The sequence below is a fragment of the Ranitomeya imitator genome, chromosome 1 (assembly GCF_032444005.1).
Source record: "Ranitomeya imitator isolate aRanImi1 chromosome 1, aRanImi1.pri, whole genome shotgun sequence".
Lineage (NCBI taxonomy): Eukaryota > Metazoa > Chordata > Amphibia > Anura > Dendrobatidae > Ranitomeya > Ranitomeya imitator.
In genome coordinates, this window is record NC_091282.1 from 386,022,170 (window position 1) to 386,046,335 (window position 24,166).

Sequence of the window (24,166 nt, forward strand, 5' to 3'; positions counted from 1 at the left end):
TCTATTTGGTGGATTGGAAGGGTTATGGCCCTGAGGACAGGTCCTGGGAGCCTGTTGAGCACATTCTGGCTCCGCAGCTCATTGCTGCCTTCGAATGTAGCGAGGCCCAAGGACGGGGGCCCTAGGAGGGGGGGTAATGCTAGGGGTCGAGTTCCTGCCTCTGCACAGGGGGAATCTTGGGCCATACCTCCGCTGCGGTCTCTCATTCTTCTCCGGCCGCAGTGGAACCTGCTCAGCGGAGACGTCGATCCCAGCGTCTCGCTCAGTCTGACTCTGTGCTAAGAGTTATTGCTGCATTTCCTGCTTCTGCCATTGAAGTCAGTGCTGGGCAGCGGCGAGCAGACGCTTCTGGGACTAAGTCCTGCTTTTCACATTCTGAGCATGCCCAGAGTAAGATCTCTCAGTGGAGATCGAGGGTCACATGATCAGATACTGCAGCTAGGTCATTGGTCCTTCTTGGGAGGTCCTTGTAGGTGCTAGGACTAAGTCCTGCTTTGCACTCTGAGCATGCCCAAGGCAAGATCTCTCAGTGGAGATCTGGGGTCACATGCTCAGGTACTGCAGCAACTTCATTGGTCCTTCTCTGAAGGTCCTAAACGTGCTGCAACTATTTAAGGCTCGCATGGCCGCACGGCCATGCGCTAGTATTGACTTTTGTAAACGTATGTGTGTTGTGAGTGAAAGTCGTTCTTTATAATCCCCTCCCTATTGTATGACTGCTCGCGGAAGGTGGATGATTGCTATCTATCGCCCGACTTAGCCATCAGCACGTTACACACATTACAGCGTCTAATTGCTGTGACCGCCAGTGCGGCACTGTGCGCTTTCTCTGTGCTTTCCTGACCCAAGCCTGGTTGGTTAGTGGCATCTGCCAGTGCGACACCGCACGCACTCTCGTGCTTCTTCAATAATATTATTTCTGTCTCTCTGACACCCCAGTAGCGGTGTTGAGCGCATGAGGTCTTTATGAACTCAAATCCTGAGTCTTGGAATTGAGTTCTGAGACTCCTTGCTTGCGCTCTTGGTGCGGTACCGCGGCCCTGTGACGCAACAGGGTTCGCTTCCTTCACACAGGTTGAAGTTAACCCATGTGTGTATTCACATTGTACCACCATATCGTCCGTCTCTACTAGCAGCAGGGTTTTCACCTGCACGGTGGACCTCTGACTGCAAACGCACCTAATACCATTACATCTTAAACTTGGTGCGTTCCGCCAGTCCTAACATATGTGTATATACATACTTATATATACACGCAGGGGCGGACACAGACTGCAGAGGGCCCCTGTGCAAGAAATATTCCTGCCCCCCCTCCATAGCGCAACAAAGTTATGTAAACATATAAGTTGTAATATTTATTATCAGTTTAGAACACAACTATCAACTCTAAATAATAAATTTAAGTTCCATACTTAACAACTGAATATAACACAAAGCAGTCATGCAGTTTATGTCATATCTGCACAGAAGACACTTGCAGATCGTCCTGTCAGCCAATCACAGATGTGCTTGTAAGGCAGTGTGTGATTGGCTGAAAGGTAACCATGCACAAATGTCACTGTGCAGTCCATATAACCTTAAACATGTACCAGCCACTCTGTAGATCTCTATTCCCATTCACCCCCTATATAGTCGATCGATCATTTTAATACATTTATTCCCAGGGGGCCGGCCCTTCCCCTACGTATACCAGTGATTAATTCATTCCTCCCTTCACCCCCCTATTTTCATGTGTAATGTAAAGACTCAGTCCTACGGATCACTGAGGCTCTGAGATGAGTGCACTAACTACTGCACGTGCACAGCAACAGTGAGTCACAAGCAGAGCAAGCTTCAGTGACTCACTGTGACTGAGAGGCCCTCCCCCTCCCTCCTCCTCCCTCCTCTCTTCCTGGTCCAGTGTCTGCTACCCATCACCTCACCATTGCAAAACAATGGGGAGACAAAGAGCGCAATAGGGTCTTATCCAGGTTACACAGAGGAAAATATACACCAAATTTGCTAACCTGTTTAGGATAAGATTAAAGCATATAGATAGCGGCTGCTGCAGATCCCCACGTCTTCCCCTACCAGAGAAAATAATGTCTTCAAAGGTGTCTTCAGGTGTGGTATTTCCTGATGAAGGGGGCATGAGACCCCTGAAGCACGTTGACTAAAACCACTGTGAATCAACTATACTCTCCTGAAATTCATCTCAGCGGCAGCGCAGAATTTTAACTATGAATCTCCCTTTGAAGACATTACCCGTCACCGCACCACAGACCACAGCAGTGACAGCCGGCTGGACAGCAGCATAATATATGCTAGCAGGTGAGGAGGGGGGCCCGTATAACTGTCATATTGCATGCATGCAGCAGAGCGGGCCCCTCTGTTTCTCCTGTTAGCAGTAATACTGCTGCCGGTTGTCATTCACATTCATTGCTTTGTATGTCCGTCGGGGGCCCCCTCCCACTCTGGGCCCCTATGCGGTGGCACAGGTTGAACAGGCAGTATGTCCACCCATGTATACACATGTGTCAGTGCTTACCTCCTGGGCAACATATCCCTATACCATATAGCACTGTTCTACACAGTACTCTGTCTGCAATCTATCTGTAGAATGTCTTTTTGACTGAATCTTCATTTTTTTGGAATGCAATTCTGATTAAATTCTAATAATAATTTCTTGCAACTATTAAGAGTGCCAAATTATTGTTATTATTTATTTATATAGCACCATTAATTCCATGGTGCTGTACATGAGACGGGGTTACATCAAAATTGAAATATCACTTACAGTAAACAAAATTAATAATGATAGACTGATACAGAGGGGAGATGACCCTGCCCTTGCGGGCTTACATTTTACAGGATTGTGGGGAAGGAGACAGTAGGTCGGGGGACAGTAGCTCCAATGGTGTTGAGGTGGTTGTGTGGTCATTATAGGTTGAAAACTTCTTTGAAGAGATGGGTTTTCAGGTTCCATTTGAAGGATCCAAATGTGGTGGATAACCGGACGTATTGGGGCACAGAATTCCAGATGATGGGGGATAGTCGGGAGAAGTCTTGGAGTTGATTTGTTGTGGAGCTAATAGGCATAGAGGAGAGAAGGAGTCTTGGGAGAATCAGAGATTATGTGAGGGAAGATATTGAGAGATTAGTTTGGAAATATATGGAGGACAAAGATATGGATGACTTTGTAGGTCAGTGTTAGTAGTTTAAACTATATACGCTGGGAAATTGAGAGCCAGTGAAGGGTTTTGTAAAGAGAGGAAGCAGGAGTGTAGCGAGCAGAGAGATTAATTAGTTGGGCAGCAGAGTTAATGATGGACTGGAGGGGTGCAAGAGTGTTAGAAGGTAGGCCACAAAGGAGGATGTTGCAGTAGTTGAGGCGGGAGACGATTAGGGCATGCAAAAGCATTTTGGTAGAGTGAGGGTTGAGGAAAGGATGGATTCGGGAAATATTTTGGAGCTGGAGGCACAGGAGGTGGTGAGAGCTTGGATGTGTGGTTTATAGGACAGGGCAGGATCAAGTGTTACTCTGTGGCAGCGGATTACCCGGACGGGAGAAAGTGTGAATTCATTTATTGTGATAGATAGATCGGGTAGGACAGGACTGCGAGATGGAGGAAAGATAATTAGTTCTGCTTTGTCCACATTGAGTTTGAGGAAGCGAGAGGAGAAGAAGGAGGATATGGCTGATAGACACTCTGGGATTCTGGAGAGCAGAGAGGTGACATCTGGGCCAGAGAGGTAGATCTGAGTGTCATCAGAATACAGATGGTATTGGAAGCTATAGGTCTTTATGAGTTGTCCCAGGCCAATGGTATAGATTGAGAAGAGAAGAGGTCCTAGGTCAGAGCCTTGAGGGACACCAACAGAGAGGGGGCGAGATGAAGAGATAGTATGGGAGTAGGAAACGCTAAATGTGTGGTTGGTGAAGTATGAGGAGATCCAGGATAGGGCGAGGTCTTTGACACCAAAGGAAGAGAGGATCTGTAGTAGGACGCAGTGGTCAACAGTGTCGAAGGCAGAGGACAGGTCTAGAAGGAGGAGTATAGAGAATTTTCTGTTAGCTTTGACTGTAAGTAAGTCATTCGTAAGTTTGGTCAGGGCAGTCTCAGTGGAATGGTGAGGATGGAAACCAGATTGCAGGTTGATGAAGAGAGAGTTAGATGCAAGGTGAGAGGAAAGTTCTGTGTGGACGTGCTCAAGTAGTTTGGAAGCAAATGGGAGCAAAAATATGTGCTCTACACCATGTTCCAAATTATTATGCAAATGACATTTTTCTCTGATTTTCCTAAATGGTCAGTGCAAATGACAGACAGTCTAATAAAAATCATCACTGTTAGAGTATACATCGAATTTTATTGAAGAAACCTCCCAATGATAACAGTATAATCTCCAAAATGAATAAAAACTCAAAATGCACTGTTCCAAATTATTAGACACAGTAGAATTTCAAAACATTTGACATGTTTTAAAGAACTGAAAATGCTCATTTGTGGAATTTGCAACTGTAGGAGGTCACATTCACTGAACAAAAAAGCTATTTAACTCCAAAATATCCTAGATGATACTCCAAAGGTTCTCTATAGGGTTGAGGTCAGGGGAAGATGGTGGTCACACCATGAGTTTATCTCCTTTTATGCCCATAGCAGCCAATGATTCAGAGGTATTCTTTGCAGCATGAGATGGTGCATTGTCATGCATGAAGATGATTTTGCTCCTGAAGGCATGTTTCTGCTTTTTATATCATGGAAGAAAGTTGTCAGTCAGAAACTCTATATACTTTGCAGAGGTTATTTTCACACCTTCAGGAACCTTAAAGGGCCCTACTAGCTGTTTCCCCATGATTCCGTCCCAAAACATGAATCCTCCAACTCCTTGCTGACGTTGCAGCCTTGTTGGGACAAGGTGGCCATCCACCAACCATCCACTACTCCATCAATCTGGACCATCCAGGATTGCTCGACACTCATCAATAAACAAGACTGTTTGAAAATTAGTCTTCATGTATGTCTGGTCCCACTGCAACCGTTTCTGCTTGTGAACACTGTTTAGGGGTGGCCGAATAGTAGGTTTATGCACCACAGCAAGCCTTTGAAAGATCCTACACCTTAAGGTTCAAGGGACTCCAGAGGCACCAGCAGCTTCAAATAACTGTTTGCTGCTTTGTAATGGTATTTTGGCAGCTGCTCACTTAATCCAATGAATTTGTCTGGCAGAAATCTTCGTCATTATGCCTTTATTTGCATGAACTCTCTCTGTGCTCTGCTTCAGTCACAATTCTCTTCACAGTATGATGATCACTCTTAAGTTTTTGTGAAACATCTATTGTTTTCATACCTTGTCCAAGGCATTGCACTATTTAACACTTGTCAGCAGCAGAGAGATCCTTTTTGTTTCCCATATTGCTTCAAACCTGTGACCTGCTTAATAATGTGGAAAATCATTTTTAAGTAGTTTTCCTTTAATTAGAATCACCTAGAAAACGAATTATCACATGTGTTTAAGATTGATTTCAGTGATCCATTGAGACCTGAGACACAATACCATCCACGAGTTTATTTGAAAAAAAAACACAATTAAATCTTTATGACATTTAAATCCAATTTGCATAATAATTTGGAACATGGTGTATATTCCAGTGCTTTTCTATATACCTGTATTCCAGGGATGTTCTGAGATTTTTTTTTCTTCCTATTAAATTTACTAAAGAATAATAAAAAATAATTACAAAAAATTGCATTTTTAATGCACGTAACAGAAATATGTGGTATCTTTGTATACATAGCAACCCATACAATAAAGTTAAGCTTTTTATAACATCATTTTGCATTGCTGTGCGATCTCCCCAGAATCCCCTGTAGCTATAACTTATTAGAGATTATCATACCTTGTACAATGGTGTTCAGTGCCTAGCAAATCTCAAATCAGCAGTTTCCAGTGGAGCACAGTTTGTAAGGGATAGTAATTTTCCTTCTCCAGATTCACTGGATGAGTCTCTCCTGCAATGTGTAAGCTGTTATGGTTAGCAGGGTCTTCTCTTTCTCTTGCCTGTTGAGTATAAGCTTTTATGTTCAATGTGGTTCTCTCTTGACCGTGAAGTGAAAGCGCTTATGGTCAACAGAGTCCTCTCTCTGCTGTAGTGTAAGTGGTCAACAGAGTCCTCTCTCTCCTGTAGAATGTAAGCTCTTATGGTCAGCAGGGTCCACTACCTCTCATGTAAACTCTAAGCTCTTATGGTCAGCAGGGTTCTCTCTCTTTCCTCTCCCATGTATTTTCCGAGAAATTACAAGCTTTTCAATATTAAGATTTGTGCTAATTTATTTTCAGCAAACTGCATTTTTTTGGGAAACTTCAGCAACGTTGTTGAATTTTAAATTGAAAAAATCTGCTCATCTATACCTACTAACATTTACTGCTGCTGTAACCAGAACGTTGATTTTGAAACACGATGGGCATGAATAGAAAAAGTAGGATTTTTCTCAAGAACATCTCTGCAAAGTAGAAATTGCAGAATTATAAAATGACCATACAACTTTGGGACAGATTCACTAATTGTAAAATATAGAAATAATTTCTGCCATGTCACTTCCCTCGCTGAATAAGGTACAAAAATTCTGGAGCATTTATCCTATTAAATATCACCCTTTGTTTTTAGCATGAAAATCTCATCTCATCTGCACTGCAAGAAGGAAATATTTTTTTTTTATATGACATGCTTTTGCAACAAAGCTTTTGTTCTTCTCATCTCTTTCCATTTTGATCTTCAAAGAATACACATCTTCAATTGCCTTCATTTTCACACTAGATTTAGTGAATGTTTCACAGTTAAAATCATGTCCTTCATAAGTTATTCTTTTTGACAGTGGTAGGGCACATGCTAAGCAGCGCTGTGTGAGTGGAGCACCTATGACTCCATGCGGTAGAGCCGTAGACACTCTTTTATAATATGAACCTCTCCATGAATCCTACCACCATTTTCTTCTGCGACTGTAATGTGGTGCTGGTCATTCACCATGTACGACGTACTCATCTCTTTTTCCCCTCCACGTTACCTGAAGGTGGGGTCCTTGCTGGGTATGTGGACTTGTGCTGTGTGGGCGGTAAACATGTAGCACTGTCCTTACCTCTACATCTATGTAACTCTCTCTGCATCGTTCTGTTCCTCAGGATCACGCTATCTCTGACCCGATCTCCTTTCTCTCTTACCACAAAACACCCACTGCTTTCGGCTTTGCTGAGCACTCAGACCAAATGTCTGCTCTAGATGCAAGCTAGGCTCTGTCTGAGTCAGTATCAGGAAGTCCTCTCTGATATTGCCCTCTCTGGGCTAGTCCCAACACTTAACTATGTCTTACCCTATTCACTGGCTGTTGCTGATCAGAACTTAGCTTCCTAACAGTACAGTGCAGAACACTACAATGAATCACAACACAATTCACATTACACATCACCCTCACACATTACACTTTACATTGTACACAGCACTGATATCTTCCAGGGGAACAGGGCAATATGTTCATCTGCTTACAGAAGAATATTTTCATATTATGATTTCTATTTTTTCTTTGTTAAATATCAGAAAAATCAAATACATACAAAATTACAGCACGTTTCTGCACACTTGTATTAGTCCTGTAAGGCAGATTTATATAACTCCTACAACTCAGAGCATTTGGCAAAAAGTTGAAAACAGTATGCCAGTACAGAGGATTCAAACATTCACTTTGATCCATGGAGTTAACAATCTCATTTCACTATGTTCTCATTTCATACATATTCTAGAGCCAATTTTCAGAAGAAATACTTATGTTCATCCATTCATTAGTGAAGTAAAGGACACTGCTAATTGACCATAAGGCCTCTTTCATTCTGTAGTATTTACAGCAATATTTTGAAACAGAGAAAACTATTATGGTAATATTTGCAGCTTCTCCATATTTTGGACCCACTCCTAGATTTTACTTACAAATATTGATGCAAAATGCTGACCAAATTACTGCCATGTGAAAGAAGCCAAAGCCCATAGCAACATTGTGCAGATGTTTGCTGAGAATTGCAACAAATCTTCAAGAATACAATGCAAATCCCATTGAATTAAAAAGCTCATGACTACGTCTTTCAGATTATTCTTGGGAACACTCACCTATATTGGTTGAATTCAGTGAAACTATCTGTACATACACTGCTCAAAAAAATAAAGGGAACACTTAAACAACAGAATATAACTCCAAATAAATCAAACTTCTGTGAAATCAAACTGTCCACTTAGGAAGCAACACTGTTTGACAATCAATTTCACATGCTGTTGTGCAAATGGAATAGACAACAGATGGAAATTATTGGTAATTATCAAGACACACTCAATAAAGGAGAGGTTCTGCAGGTGGGGACCACAGACCACATCTCAGTACCAATGCTTTCTGGCTGATGTTTTGGTCACTTTTGAATGTTGGTTGTGCTTTCACACTCGTGGTAGCATAACACGGACTCTACAACCCACACAAGTGGCTCAGGTAGTGCAGCTTAATGAGGGTGGCACATCAATGCGAGCTGTGACAAGAAGGTTTGCTGTGTCTGTCAGTGTAGTGTCAAGAGGCTGGAGGTGCTACCAGGAGACAGGCCAGTACACCAGCAAACGTGGAGGGGGCTGTAGGAGGGCAACAACCCAGCAGCAGGACCGCTACTTCAGCCTTTGTGTAAGGAGGAACAGGAGGAGCACTGCCAGAGCCCTGCAAAATGACCTCCAGCAGGCCACAGATGTTCATGTGTCTGCACAAACGGTTAGAAATCGACTCCATGTGGAGGGTCTGAGTGCCCGACGTCCACAGATGGGGTTGTGCTCACAGCTCAACACCGTGCAGGATACTTGGCATTTGCCACAGAACACCAGGATTGGCAAATTCACCACTGGCGCCCTGTGCTCTTCACAGATGAAAGCAGGTTGACACTGAGCACATGTGACAGACGTGTCAGAGTCTGGAAACTCCGTGGAGAGCGATCTGATGCCTGCAACATCCTTCAGCATGACCTGTTAGGCAGTGGTTCAGTAATGGTGTGGGGTGGCATTTCTTTGGAGGGCCACACAGCCCTCCATGTGTTCGCCAGAGGTAGCCTGAGTGCCATTAGGTACCAAGATGAGATTTTCAGATCCCTTGTGAGACCATATGCTGGTGTGGTTGGTAATGGGTTCCTCCTAATTCAGAACAATGCCAGACCTCGCGGCTGGAGTGTGTCAGCAGTTCCTGCAAGATGAAGGCATTGAAGCTATGGACTGGCCGGCCTGTTCCCCAGACCTGAATCCGATTGAACACATCTGGGACATCATGTCTCGCACCATCCACCAATGTCACGTTGCCCCACAGCCTGTCCAGGAGTTGGCGGATGCTTTAGTCTAGGTCTGGGAGGAGATCCCTTAGGAAACCATCCGCCGCCTCATCAGGAGCATGCCCAGGCATTGTAGGGAGGTCATACTGGTACATGGAGGCAACAAACACACAACTGAACATCATTTCCTAGTCCTGAGGCACTTCCACTGAAGTTGGATCAGCCTGTAATTTGATTTTCCACTTTGATTTTGAGTATCATTCCATATCCAGACCTCCATGGGATATTCATTTTGATTCACATTGATCATGTTTACGTTTTATTGTTCTCAATACATTCCATTATGTAATGAATAAAGATTTGCAACTGAAATATTTAATTCAGTGATATCTAGGATGTGGTATTTTAGTGTTCCCTTTATTTTTTGAGCAGTGTATAATCTGCTTAACCCTTTAATGACTTATGACATACATTTTTGTCATAGTTCGATAAGGAATGTATGAAGCAGTTGCAGGAGCTGAGCTGGTACCATACCAGGTGGACTCTGGCTGTGTTACATAGTTAGCATCTGCCTGCCACTACAGTGAAAAGAGCTTTCTCCAACCACTATAGTTTAATCACTTGCCGCTGTGATTTTCTGTAACCGGCTTCCATTGGCCCCCACAAAACATGACTGAGGGGAACCAATGGGTTACCTTGGCACCTGTGGTGTACAGAAGACCTCTGTTGCTATTTTGCTGGTCCTTCTGTTAAGCTCATGCCAAAGACTGAGCTCCATAACATAACCAAGATTTCACTATATGCTGCAATACTGGGCTACACAAAATAGAGGTAACAAAAAAGTTTTAAAAAATTTCAAATATAAAATCATGAATTCCCATTCATTTTCAGCATTAAAACTAAAGAATTAAAATAATGAAATAAACATATTTGGTATCATTGTGTCCCAAAAATGTGACATATCATAATATATAACTCTATGGATGAAAAAAATATATTATGGGTCTCGCAAATGGCACAAAAAAACAAAAATTGCATTTTCTTAGCAATATCAGTGCATTTGGGATATTTTTTTCCTATGTTGTAGTAAATTACATTGTAAAATTATAGGTATTAATCAAAACGATAACTTGTTTTACAAACAAGCCCTCATATGGCTATGTCGTTCAAAAAATAAAAAAGGTTATAGGTCTTGGAACAAAGGGGGGATCATTAACCCCTTCCCGACCTGTGACACAGCGTATGCGTCATGAAAGTCGGTGCCAATCCGACCTGTGACGCATATGCTGTGTCACAGAATGATCGCGTCCCTGCAGATCCGGTGAAAGGGTTAACTCCCATTTCACCCGATCTGCAGGGACAGGGGGAGTGGTAGTTTAGCCCAGGGGGGGTGGCTTCACCCCCCCGTGGCTACGATCGCTCTGATTGGCAGTTTCACTTTCAACAGCCAATCAGAGCGATTTGTAATATTTCACCTATTATAACTGGTGAAATATTACAATCCAGACATGGCCGATGCTGCAATATCATCAGCCATGGCTGGAAACACTGATGTGCCACCACCCCACCCCACCGATCCCCCCCCCAAGCCACCGATCTGTCCTTTACACTGCTCCGCTCCCCTCCGTCCTCCTGTCCGCTCCCCCCGCGCTCTTGTCCGCTCACCCCCGCGCTCTTGTCCGCTCACCCCCGTGCTCCAACCACCCCCCCTGCACTCCGATCCACCCCCCCTGCAGTCCGATCCACCCCCGGTGCTCCAAACCACCCCCCCGTGCTCCGACCCGACCCCCCCGTGCTCCGATCCACCCCATGCTCCGATTTACCCCCCCATGCTCCGATTTACCCCCCCATGCTCCGATCCACCCCCCCGTGCTCCCCCCACCCCATCATACTTACCGAGCCTCCCGTGGTCCGTCCGTCTTCTTTCCTGGCCGCCGCCATCTTCCAAAATGGCGGGCGCATGCGCAGTGCGCCCGCCGAATCTGCCGGCCGGCAGATTCATTTCAAGTGCATTTTGATCACTGCGATAAAACCTATCACAGTGATCAAAAAAAAAAAAATACTGAATGACCCCCCCTTTGTCACCCCTATAGGTAGGGACAATAATAATAATTATTATTATTATTATACATTTTTATAGCGCCATTTATTCCATGGTGCTTTACATGTGAATGCGGGGCAAATATAGACAAATACATTAAACATGAGCAGATAACAAGGCACACGAGTACATAATGAGGGAGGACTTGTCGGAAGAGATGAGTCTTCAGGTTCTTTTTGAAGGTTTCTATGGTAGGCGCGAGTCTGATGAGTCTTTAATAAAATAAAGATTTTTTTTTTCTTCCACTAAGGTTGGGGTAAGAACTAGGGTTAGGGTTTCGGTATGTGCACACGTATTCTGGTCCTCTGCGGATTTATGGCGGATTTGTCAAATCCGCAGCGCTAAACTGCTGCGGATTTATGGCGGATTTACCGTGGTTTTTCTGCGCATTTCGCTGTGGTTTTACAACTGCGATTTTCTATTGGAGCAGTTCTAAAACCGCTGCGGAATCCGCAGAAAGAAGCGACATGCTGCGGAATGTAAACCGCGTTTCCGTGCAGTTTTTCTGCAGCATGTGTACAGCGATTTTTGTTTCCCATAGGTTTACATTGAACTGTAAACTCATGGGAAACTGCTGCGGATCCGCAGCGTTTTCCGCAGCGTGTGCACATACCTTTAGAATTAGGCCATGTGCACACGGTGCGGATTTGGCTGCGGATCCGCAGCGGATTGGCCGCTGCGGATTCGCTGCAGTGTTCCAACAGGTTTACAGTACCATGTAAACCTATGGAAAACCAAATCCGCTGTGCCCATGGTGCGGAAAATACCGTGCGGAAACGCTGTGTTGTATTTTCCGCAGCATGTCAATTCTTTGTGCGGATTCCGCGGCGTTTTAAACCTGTTCCTCAATAGGAATCCGCAGGTGAAATCCGCACAAAAAACACTGGAAATCCACGGTAAATGCGCAGGTAAAACGCAGTGCCTTTTACCCGTGGATTTTTCAAAAATGGTGCGGAAAAATCTCACACGAATCCGCAACGTGGGCACATAGCCTTAGGGTTAGGGTTGGAATTAGGGTTGTGGTTAGGGTTGTGATTAGGGTTATGGCTACAGTTGGGATTAGGGTTAGGGGTGTGTTGGGGTTAGTGTTGGAGGTAGAATTGAGGGGTTTCCACTGTTTAGGCACATCAGGGGTCTCCAAACGCAACATGGCGCCAACATTGATTCCAGCCAATCTTGCATTCAAAAAGTCAAATGGTGCTCCCTCACTTCCGAGCCCCGACGTGTGCCCAAACAGTGGTTTACTCCCACATATGGGGTACCAGCATACTCAGGATAAACTGCGCAACAATTACTGGGGTCCAATTTCTCCTGTTACCCTTGTGAAAATAAAAAAAAATGCTTGCTAAAACATCATTTTTGAGGAAATAAAAATGATTTTTTATTTTCACGGCTCTGCGTTGTGAACGTCTGTGAAGCACTTGGGGGTTCAAAGTGCTCACCACATATCTAGATAAGTTCCTTGGGGGGTCTAGTTTCTAAAATGGGGTCACTTGTGGGGGGTTTCTACTGTTTAGGCACACCAGGGGCTCTGCACATGCAACGTGACGCCCGCAGACCATTCCATCAAAGTCTGCATTTCAAAAGTCACTACTTCCCTTCTGAGCCCCGACGTGTGCCCAAACAGTGGTTTACCCCCACATATGGGGTATAAGCGTACTCAGGAGAAACTGGATAACAACTTTTGGGGTCCAATTTCTGCTGTAACCCTTGGGAAAATAAAAGATTCTGGGCTAAATAATTATTTTTGAGGAAAGAAAACGTATTTATTATTTTCACGGCTCTGCGTTATAAACTTCTGTGAAGCACTTGGGGGTTCAAAGTGCTCACCACACATCTAGATAAGTTCCTTTCGGGGTCTAGTTTCCAAAATGGGGTCACTTGTGGGGGGTTTCTACTGTTTAGCCACATCAGGGGCTCTGCAAACGCAACGTGATGCCCGCAGAGCATTCCATCAAAGTCTGCATTTCAAAACGTCACTACTTCACTTTCGAGCCCCGGCATGTGCCCAAACAGTAGTTTACCCCCACACATGGGGTATCACCGTACTCAAGAGAAACTGGACTACATCTTTTGGGGTCAAATTTCTCCTGTTACCCTTGGGAAAATAAAAAATTGCAGGCTAAAAGATCATTTTTGAGAAAATAATTTTTTTTTTAATTTTCTTCTGTGAAGCACTTGGGGGTTCAAAGTCCTCACCACACATCTAGATTAGTTCCTTTGGGGGTCTAGTTTCCAAAATTGGGTCATTTGTGGGGGATCTCCAATGTTTAGGCTCACAGGGGCTCTCCAAACGTGACATGGTGTCCGCTAATGATTGGAGCTAATTTTCCATTTAAAAAGCCAAATGGCGTGCCTTCCCTTCCGAGCCCTGCCGTGCGCCCAAACAGTGGTTTACCCCCACATATGGGGTATCAGCGTACTCAGGACAAACTGGACAACAACATTTGGAGTCCAATTTCTCCTATTACCCTTGGCAAAATAGGAAATTCCAGGCTAAAAAATCATTTTTGAGGCAAGAAAAGTTATTTTTTATTTTAATGGCTCTGCGTTATAAACTTCTGTGAAGCACCTGGTGGTTTAAAGTGCTCAATATGCATCTAGATAAGTTCCTTTCTATTGTAAGGTGGCATCAAGCCAGCTTAGTAATGGAGACGTGTCAATAAGACACCTATCCATTACTAATCCTATAGTTGATAAAGGGTTAAATAAACACACAGCCAGAATAAAGTATTTTAATTAAATAAAACACTACACACATTTTTCCCACATTTATAGTACAGCTAATCCATGCGATGCCCTCAATCTTCTGCAAAAAAAATAAATAACAAAATAAACCAACACAAATACTCCCTGTTCCAATGTAGTCCATTTAATAACGAGTGTACCATGACGATCTCCCCTATAAAGCTGTCACATCAGGAGAAGTGACAGCTCTACAAGGGCCTCCTGCAGTGGGCTCCTGCAGTGTTATCACTGAGGGTTCAATGGAGTTCAGCCTCTCACTTTATGGCACTACTGCGTGAGAATTTTCCCAAGCAGCGGTGCCGCAAGTGACAGCAACTTCTGACAGCGGAGTGATACACTGCGGGAGGATACCTGCTGTCATTGTATCACTAGAGCACCTGGAGAGCGGTCATATCTGTCGATGTGACAGATCTCCACGGTAGATCATTGTGGGACACTCGTTATTAAATGGATTAAGTCAGAACAGGGAGTATACTGTCGGTTTATTATTTTATTATTTTACAGGTGATCGAGGGCGTTGTGGATTAGCGGTGTGGTGACTATGTACTATATATGTGTCTATAAGTTTTTTTTTTTACACTTGAACACAGTAGCAGGATGATGGGACTACCGCTGTCCCATCATTGGCTAGCTGTCACTGAAGCAGTCATAGCCAGATGGGACTAGTAGTCCCATCGGACGATGACTGCCTGCATACAGACCTGCACACACACAGCCCAGCACACACCCACAGACCCCCGCACACACACAGATACACACAGACACCCGCACACAGACATGTACACACACACAGCCCCGCAGACCCCCCCACACACAGATACACACAAACACCCGCACACAGACACGCACATCTTCTCTGCACACACAGTCTCCACCCACACAGTCTCCTCCCACATACTCTTACTCCTCCCGATCTACAGCGTTTTTCGCACCCAACTCCACAGCAAATCCACAGATCTTTTTAAACCTGCAGTTTTGCTGCGGATTTGACTGAATCAGTGGAAGTCAATGGGTGCAGAAACACTGCAGATCCGCAAAAAGAACTGACATGCTGCGGAAAATAAAACGCTGCAAATCCGCTCGTTTTTTTCCGCAGCATGTGCACACCAATTGTCAATTTTCCATTGACTAACATTGCTTGCACACTGCACTGCAGATTTGATGCAATTCTGTGCATCCAAAACGCTGCGGAAATGCATCAAAATCTGCAACGTGTGCACATAGCTTAATAGTTTGTTCGCAAGCTGCCAGCAGAGGTGTCTCTCCTACCCCATGCATTGAAGTATATGGGAGGTCAGGAGCAATTGCCTTCAGCTGACAGCAATGTAAAGTGCATGGCCAGCCTAGCTACCAAATGATCACACTGAAGTATTACTGCTGTAAAGACACAGTATACATACATACTTTTCATCTATCCTTTTCAGTCTATTGCGCTTCTATGTTGCAGCTGTCAATTGTGGGGGAAAGTTATTAAATTTTCTATGGTGCAGACGTAATTTATTTTCTAATAAATGCTCATAAAAAACTGGGTGCCATTTAATCATATTTCCTGCACTCTGTGCTCCTTATTTTGCAGTATTGTGAGTTGGCTTATTTCATTTCTGTGCTCTTACTTTCATGAGGTTGTTGCTTCTAACATATCTTCGGTATCTTTGGCACATTGAGTGTGTTAAATTAATTGCATCTCCTACTGTCAGAATTGTCTCCAAGCTGTATACATTTGTGATATCTTCTTAGTTCAAACTGATTAAAATATGACCCTTTATCATATTATTGCTGTCATGAAGATGTATTGTTTGTTTCTGCAATGTGCAATACTTTTAATATCAGATTATGTTGCCTACATTTCTTTTCTTAACACTTTTGAAAAATTAGCGTTATTTCTTGGTAAAATGTATTTAAATCATTAAACTGAAAATGTCTTTATTTGCAGTAATTAAACTTACGGTATTTTTGTACAAAATTCCTTCTTTGGTCCTTATCTCTATGGAAATGCATTCCAATCTTAATGTTTCTCCGTTGGAAAAAATTCCAAATGATCTTACTAACATTAGTCCCTCAAAGTAGGATGCTATAACGACATTTTTTCAGTGATCGCCCTGCAACTCTAAAATGCTACCACAGACAGGCTTAGCGAAAGCCACTCAGCTTACTAGATCCCTGGTCTTCACCCTTTAACCCCTTTCTAACATCTGACGTAATAATTCATCCATATGCCTTGGGCCAATTTGACCAGGAAGGATTACGTCATTTTTTTAATGCAACACTGCGACGGAAGTCAGAGTGATTGTATTAAAATTCCAGCGACATCTTACCTCTGGGTAGATGTTGTCGCTATCCTGTTGTCGCTATCCTGGGGGATGTCACTGCTCCCCTGCAACTATGATTGCTGTGATTGGCTGTTCAATTCTGAACATCTAATCGCAGCATTTCTCAGTGTTTCAGGCAATCGGATTGCATGAAACATTGATGTCCCTGTCTCTGATCAGTGCCCTAAGAGCACCAATCATAGGCTGGGACTGGCAACGCCAGGCATGGCCTGGACCCGCTCTTATTGGTGCGATCAATGCAATCAATTAAAAGGCACAGCCACGGTGTGACCGCTGTTTTGAATTCTGTGGCCAAGCTCCCTCCTGTGGTCGTGAGTGGTACTGCGGCTGGTTGTCTATAAGCTTCCTTTGGTGGATGAGAGTGGTACTGCGGCTTCTGAGTTTCCTTCCTCAGGTGATGAGGTTAAGTCGTTAGGTGCTGCTCTATTTAACTCCACCTGGTGCTTTGATCCTGGCCTCCAGTCAATGTTCTAGTATTGGTCTTGCTTCCTCCTGGATCGTTCCTGTGGCCTGTCTATCCTGCATAAGCTGCTTATGTTATTTTTGTTTGTTATATTTTCTGTCCAGCTTGCTATATTGGTTTTTCATGCTTGCTGGAAGCTCTGAGACGCAGAGGGAGCACCTCCGTACCGTTAGTCGGTGCGGAGGGTCTTTTTGCCCCTCTGCGTGGTTGTTTGTAGGTTTTTGTGTTGACCGCAAAGCTATCTTTCCTATACTCGGTGTATTCAGTAAGTCGGGCCTCACTTTGCTAAATCTATTTCATCTCTGTGTTTGTATTTCATCTTTACTCACAGTCATTATATGTGGGGGGCTGCCTTTTCCTTTGGGGAATTTCTCTGAGGCAAGGTAGGCTTATTTTTCTATCTTCAGGGCTAGTTAGTTTCTCAGGCTGTGCCGAGTTGCATAGGGAGCGTTAGGCGCAATCCACGGCTACCTCTAGTGTGGTGTGATAGGATTAGGGATTGCGGTCAGCAGAGTTTCCACGTCTCAGAGCTCATCATATGTTTTTGGTAAATGTCAGGTCACTTTGTATGCTCTGAACTTCAAGGTCCATTGTGGTTCTGAATTACCTGTTCATAACAGACCGCTCTGTTACCTGTAAAAGCACCGATCCTAGGCTGGTGCCTGGCAATGCCATCATCAATCGCACCAATCACAGGGCACAGACGCGGTGTGACCACTCTGTGACCTGTGTGTGACCACCCTGCACATCCTGACAGTAGCTGAGGATTTGTCCAGGGCGGTCACACTATTGGATCTGCACTGTGCTGGGCCTTGTGGTGCCACAGAAGCCTGTGACCCCACAATCGCTGAATGCTACTAAGAAGAAAGAGCAGAGAAGAAAAAAGACAGAACAGAATAGAAAGAATAGTGAAGACAGAAGACATCTGTAAGAAGGTCCCTGCCTGATCTCTCCTCCACTCTAATCTCCCTCTCCCCTTCCTCCTCACAGAAGAAGTGAGAAGAAGGAAGAAACAAGAGAAAGATAAAGTTTTTTGATCCCTGATCCCTGCCTGATCTCTCTCCTCTCCACATCCACCCCAATCCCCCTCTTCCCCTGTCCCCCCTCTTTTAACAACCCATTACACCACCTATGAGTGCACATCCAGCAGCCGCCGAGCGTTGATTAGTGATGCAGTTTACCGATCAGCACTCGTGCTCGCTGTTTTCCACTTTCTATTTTTACCACCTCTGAGCGCACATCAAGTATCCTTCGAGCAGGAATTAGAGACTCAGTTCACTCATCAGCACTCGTGCCTACAATTTTACTTTTTTCTTTCACCCGCCTTTGCACCACATCCGTGCGCACATCCAGCAGCCGCCGAGCATTGACTAGTGATGCAATTCACTCATCATTACTCATGGCTGCTGTTTTACACTTTTTTCACATTTTTTTTTTCTTTGCGTTATCTTTTTCTTTAAAAAAAAAAGTTTACGCCAAGCACTCTCTCACACACAACTGAATAAAGTACTGACACAAACACCACATACGTAAATAAAAAAATGTTGTCTCGCTCATCCCTAAAACACTATTGCCTCCAACACTGACAGTGAGGGAGAGGATCCCAGCTTTCTTTATTTTTCAGACTCTGACTCCTCATCCTCCTCATCCTACTTCTCTTCCTCCTCAGGTGCTGCTGAACCACCATGAAGATGCACCAGGACAGAAAGTGAACCAGCACGAAGACATCCAAGGACAGAAGGTGAACCAGCGCCTCCCTTTACTGATCCTGTATGGACTTTGCCCCCCGAAAATTATGAGTCACTGATTCCTGATTTTGTGGCGCAATCAGGAATCAAGTTTGAAATCACCAGCCTTACAGAAATAGACTTTTTCAAAGTCTTTTTCTCTGATGAGTTTGTTAACCTCATGATGGGCCAAACTAATTTGTACGCTCATCAGTTTTTGGCACAAAACCAAGATTCATCATTTTCTAACTGGACTCCTGTAGACACAGTTGAAATTATGAAGTTTTGGGGCCTGGTCCTTACATGGGGATCCTGAAGAAGGCAGTACTTTGGCATATTGGAGTGTTGATGTTTTATACAACACTCCAGGGTTCCAAATGGTCATGCCCTGGACACGTTTTGAGGCCATCCACAAATTTCTGCGTTATAATGATAATGCACGGTGTCCTCCCCGAGATGACCCCAACTTTTACCGTCTGTTCAAAGTTCGGCCAGTCATCGTACACTTCAACAAAAAGTGTGCTGAAGTATACGTGCCCCAAAGGGACATCTGTATGGATGAGTCCCCAACTCTTTTCAAGGGGAGGCTCAATTTCTGTCAGTACCTGCCCAGTAAGTGGAATTAAACTCTGTAAGCTTTGTGAGAGTAACTCAGGGTACACCCACAAATTTTATGAAGGGAAGGACACCCAGATTGAACCCCCTGAATGCCCCCCTGTCCTGAGAATGAGTGGAAAAATTGTGTGGGAATTAGTGCACCCAGGGCCAATTTTAGGCAAAGTGGGGCCCTAGGCAAAAGTTTAAAATGAGGCCCCAAATACTAACATATTGCACATCACACAGAAACATTTTGGTTGTAGCTACATGTGCTGATTTCAGGCCACTAAACGAGTGTGATCAACAATATTGAAGTCATTCGCCACTTGTTTCCCAGCCTCTTTACACCTGCTGAGGAATAATGATGGGGACAGAATGATCACTAGTAGATCAATCTGTCCCTATACAGTATCATCTTACCAGCATATCTGCAGTTTTCAATGGGCGATGTGCTGATGAGAAGAAGGATTTTTGTTCCGGCAAAACCAATCACATAGACACACACACACACATACTGTAAAAGCATACACACACAGCCACACAAATATACCATACATACTCACATATACCATACATACATACATCCATACATACACAGATACACACAGATAGAAGCATACACATAGATGCACACATATTGTACATACATAGATGCACACATACTGTACATACACAGATGCACACATACATACTGTATATACACACATGCTAATCTGTGATATCAGGTCATCAGATGAGCCCTGGATGAGGTCGCATAGTTCAGCTGGAGAGGGCTGCAGAAACAACTGTGGGGGATGGGGCACAGAGCAGACTGATATCAGCCCCCTGGTTCTGCAGTGCTGTCCCGTGCAGTGAGTTCCTCCCCCATCTCTTCACATTGAGGAGATGCCGCAGCCTGCTCCGATAAGAACAGTGAAGGGAGCAGAAGACAAGTCCTGCTTGTCCTCTACTGTTGTCTCTGTGTGCTCTGCAGCCGGGGCCCCGACCACAGGTGAGTACTCACCACTGGAACGCGCCATGCAAGAGGACAGACAGCAGCCAGTGAGCGCTCTCCTCAGTCTGATGGGGAAAGCGTTCATTGGCTAGCGTCTCTCCCTGCATGACACGCCCCCTCTTTGAACTCCTGCACTTCTCGCCCCGCTCTCTCTCCGGCACTGGGTGTTCCATGATTACAGGAGGTAGTGAAAGGGGCCTGATCCTGCATGATACTGGGCTTGCCTGCAGGGGCCCCCCTCCACCTCTGGGCCCTGGAGCAGTGCCATCAGCAGTATTTCCAACCCTGGCTGGGGGCCCCTAGGGCAGCAGGGGCCTTAGACAGCTGCCTAGTCTGCCTGCCCCTAACGCCGGCCCTGAGTGCACCCACTGCTGGATAAAGGTTATCACCTGTACGTGGATAACTTTTATAACAGCATCCCACTCTTCAAGTCTCTCTCTGCGTAAGGTATCACAGCCTGCAGTACTGTCCGCAAAAATCAGAGAGGCCTCCCGAAAACGCTATCTGGGCAGATGCACAGAAGGGGTGACAGCAGAGCTCTATTTAGCAACCACCTGCTGGTCTTCAAGTACAAGTACAAGAGGGATGTCTTATTCATACTGTACATGGCGACTGCGGAACCCTCAGCACTGTACGAGGTACCTCTACACATGTCTGCAAACCAGACTGTGTACTAGGTTACAGCGAAAACATGGGGAGCATTGATCTCTTTGCTCGAGTCCTCCAGCCGTACATTGCTTTGAGAAAGGCCAAGGCGTGGTACAAGAAGCTGGCCATGCACATAATACAGATGGCAATGCTCAACACTTTCCTGCAGTCACAATGTGTAGGCCAGACTGCTACGTCGTACCTTCAGTTTCAGGAGATAGTGATTAAGGCCCTGATATTTGGTAGTCAGGAAAGAGTGGACCCCAGTACTTCTGTAACTGAAGGTGATCATATCGTACCAGGCCAAAATTTCCCAGGGGAAGTCTTTCAATGCAGAAAAAAGGTAAGTCACAATAGAGGTGACAACTGTGTTAGGCTGGTCTCACATTTGCGGTTATGTCCGCAGCATTTTTGACGCATATATCCGCAAGCATCGTGTATTCCTATCTTTAACATTAGGGATGCAGGTACCTGCGATAGGTTGAGTTTTGCCACGTTTGACAATGCATACGTCATTTCGTTGTCTGCGACGTGGCTCGGTAAAGGTGGGAAGGGGGTTCTATGCTGGGTGGCCTTCCTCCATCTTTTAGCCGATCCCAGCTAGTTCCCCTGGGTAGTGTTCAGCATATCTTTACCAGTTTGCATGAACTATTTGTGCTTTATATTTGTGTTTATTAGGATAGGTGATTAAGCAGAGTATTGCAGGTGACACAGCATGCACATAGGGGCTGTAATTTATATTAATATGTGCCCTTCTCCTACCATCTAGATTGTATAAGTAGGTTCCATTTGTGTATTAGCACGTAGGACTTGTGTCTTACTGATACTTGCCTTTTTCTCCCACTATTGTATGAGCCGGCATCATTCAAGATGATCAGACCCTAATATGCTGTTATAGTATTGTACTTTGTATCATATGGACCCTCATTTCCCATTGTTTATGGGTGTTTTTAATTGTTTTTACTACAGTTGTTTATGTGGTGTGGTTCTAATAAAATTTGTTATACTTTGGCTAATTGAGTTGTGGTGATCCCATTTCTATGATGCAGTCTTTTTTCTTATAAAGTGTTCAGTGGCTCGGTAAATGCTACATGTAGTAATTTCAGAGGCGTCAATTTGCTGCCTCAAAATGTATGGGGTTGTTAGCAGAAGGAATGCGTCGAAAAAACGCATTACAGTCTATGTGAACACATGCGTTCGCAAGCACATGCGTTTGTTTGCGTTTGTGAACGCATGCGGTTTCCACAGGAGAACTTATCTAGACACTGATTAGACACCCCCACATATAAACTGATAAAAGGAGGGAATGGGCATTTGCAGGTCACTACTCAGAAGACTGGGAACAGGAGAACCAGCTCTGAAGCTGTGAGGAAACTACACTCTGAACAATGTGAGTATCAAAGCCAAAGTCTTTATTTTCTTTTTCTGTCTCTATATGTCCTAATAATTTCTGTCTTTTATTTCTTGCTGCATGCATCAGAATGTCTTCTTCTTCTGAGGAGCAACATCTTGGCCCTGCACAAGGTGGAAATGAAAGTGAAGTGAGTACTCACCTCTTCAGATTGGTAAGTATTCTCTGTCACATCTACACATGTGACAATTTTTTTTTCTTTTAATTTTCAGAACAGTTCTTCAACTGCGGTAGAGGCTGAGCAGGAGTAGCGTGGACACGGTCACGTGGCAAGGCGGTGTGTAAGTATACCTCACTGATTGTACTCTGATTATTGTATGCTGACTTTACTATTCTTCACTGTTCATTTCCTTACTTTGCTCTTTCTTTACCTTTTTCTTCTTGACTCCTTTTTTTCTTGACTTTGAATATTCTTGCCTGTTTTCTGTCTCTGTTGTTTTCTTTCTTTTCCTTATGTTAATGTCTCAAACATTATTGTATTTATTTATTTTCTAGGTTCCAGAACGGGATGAGGACCTCATTGACAACGATATCTTCATCTCCCTGTTCCATGAGCGAGTCCCGTTGTGGGACACCCGGGTTCCGCAGCACTCGGACAATGTGACAATCCAGTGGCTATGGAATGAGGCTGCCCAAGTGATGTTGGATGGCTGGGACAATGCCCCGACTCGGGTCCACAATGCATTTTGTAAGTATTGCAATGCAGTGTGATGCAACAGTGACCTTGGCCGAGATCACACAACTGTGTGTGATGAGAGAAACTCCTCTCACGCTGCCGCGCAGTCATCTAGCTGCTCTGCAATCATGGAGGCTTGATCCATCAACCAGGGAGGATGCTCCCTGGTGTTCCACCGGACTTACACCTCCAGCTGAGCAGCGCAATTATCGACTGAGGGCACCTTGTGAAGCGCAAACTGCAAACTAATCCAGTCTGCAGCTATTTCTGCACATCTAGTGAACAAATGTAAGTTTTTGCCTCCTCACACACTATATATTTTTTGGGGTTTCCCTATAGGTGTGTTCCATAGGTTCTTAGTAAATGATTCTTCATACACATTTTTCTTTTTTTAACCATAGTGGGTGGTTATAAGAGAAAAAGCGACCATTGGAAGCGCAGGTGTTTTTACATTTTATGACAGTCTCCATCTGCTATTGCCATGAGCACTACAGAAAAATATTTTTTGTAGTTGAAGTACTCAGATCCAGTTCTGGCGGGTTTGATAATGCATAATTGCTTTCCATCCACCGCTCCCAAACAGTGTGGGAAATCACAAACAGTCCAGAAGTTTTAGGGAATTTCCATCCACATGTCCACAGTGGGCAAGGAGATAAATTCATCCCACAGAACATTCCACAAAGCCCAGCAGGTGTCTACAACTATTCCAAGCCGGTACTGAAAGTGGAGCGATGATAAGCTCTCTCCGGTAGCCAGGAATTTGAAATAAAAAAAAAAAAAAAAAATTACAAACAATTATATTTAAAGTGGTGTTTAGCTAAAGGCAAAAAGGAAAATACAAATAATACATGGCAGACCAACAATAATTATGACTGGCATTTGATTAGAATTATTACGTACCTTAATGTGACCAGGAGACGTTCCTCTGCAGGTGCAGAGGAACGCACCCCCGGTCCCGTGTGTTAAAAGTAAGTGCACCCCTAGTCCCGTGTGTGAAAAGTAAGTGCACCCCCGGTCCCGTGTGTGAAAAGTAAGTGCACCTCCGGTCCCGTGTGTGAAAAGTAAGTGCACCTCCGGTCCCGTGTGTGAAAAGTAAGGGCACCCCCGGTCCCGTGTGTGAAAAGTAAGTGCCCCCCAGTCCTGTGTGTGATAAGTA